Raw genomic sequence first — 1,546 nt, 5'->3', positions numbered from 1 at the left:
TAGGGTGAAATTTGATCTGATAAAACAAACTTGCAGTAGTAAAAACTAGTGAAAAAGGCAAAATAGTGTCCACATCAAAGTTGTGATAGAAGCGAGGGGTCCTGGCCGTGATGGTTAGTAACCATTTCAGGTTGGTCCAGTCTCACTCTAACTACCTCGGCTTTCCTAAGGGCCTGAAGGTTTTCTCAAGTGTTGCAAGGAATCGAATCCTCCCTTGAAAGCAGGTCTCCATAGACAAAAACACACACACACATATATATATATATATATATCAAACAAAACTTGGACAACAGTTTTTCACTTGATAAATATTTCTTGACCACTCTTCTGGACTTGTAAAGGTTTTTTTTTTGCATGTTTTCAGAGTAAGAAGCATCATCAGCTTCAGATATGCCTCATCTCACTACTGTAGCTCCAATCACCTGCCACACAATTATAATAACAGCTGAGTGAACAAGTTAATATGGCATGATGTACATTCACATAATCTTTTTTTTCCCCCATAGCTCAAAACAGTATCTAGCATTGGCAACATTTTGGAGGGCTGAGAAAATCACAAAAACTCAAAGGCTGAAAGTATAAAATATTTGAGTGGTCCATCATGCACCATCATGACTCCAACAACCGTCACACTTTAAAGGGGTCATATGATAACTCACTTTCTCTTTGGAGTGTTACAAAATCTTGGTGCATAAAGAAGATCTGTAAAGTTGCAAAGACTAAAGTCTCAAATCCAAAGAGATATTCTTTATAAAAGTTCAGAATCAGCCACGCCTACCTAAAACGGCTCGTTCTAACACGCTCCCACATGTCTACATCACTATGTGGGAAGATTTGCATAACGCCGCCCAAATGTTCACACAAAGAAAGAAGGCGTAACTTTTATTCTCGCTGTATTATTGTTGTTGCCGCCGCCATGTCGTGAAGGCGCTGTGCGCTTCGTTGTGAAAGCGAAACTACTTTGTTTGGCCTTTCAAAAGCAAACGAAATCTGCTTCGTCATGCCTGGAGCTGATCCGTGCTGGATAATCTAACCCAGAGATTTCCAAACCTGTTCTGATCTTTTATGTCTCTCTCATCTAACACACCTGATTCAACTAGCTCATTAGTAGAGACTGCAAGACCTGAATTAGGTGTGTCTGATGAGTGAGACATACTAACCCAATGGTTCCCAGCCACGATGAACTGATGATCTGAATCAGGTGTGAACTGAGACGTCCTTCAAAATGGCTGAGGTCAATCGGTTTCCGGGTCATAGGATGGAGGAGCGAGGAAAAGAGGAGGGATATTGAGAAGCACCCTTTGTCTAACCTACTGTGGCACAAGTAAGCGATTTGTTAACAGGGAGTACGTTTACTGAAACTTACAGATCAAAACATTCTTTATCTCAACTGTTTAGTCAATTAACAATTTTCAAATATGGCATTAAATCTTTTACTCCGTTTTCATAAAGACAGTCTACTTGTCTATATTAAACGTTAAATATATTTGAAAACAGCTGTTTTTTCTTATTAATGCAGCCTCATACTACAATCTGCAGATTTAAG

This window comes from Sinocyclocheilus grahami, unplaced genomic scaffold (assembly GCF_001515645.1).
Source record: "Sinocyclocheilus grahami isolate Dianchi unplaced genomic scaffold, SAMN03320097.WGS_v1.1 scaffold462.1, whole genome shotgun sequence".
NCBI classification, from domain to species: domain Eukaryota; kingdom Metazoa; phylum Chordata; class Actinopteri; order Cypriniformes; family Cyprinidae; genus Sinocyclocheilus; species Sinocyclocheilus grahami.
This window is presented reverse-complemented; position numbering follows the sequence as displayed.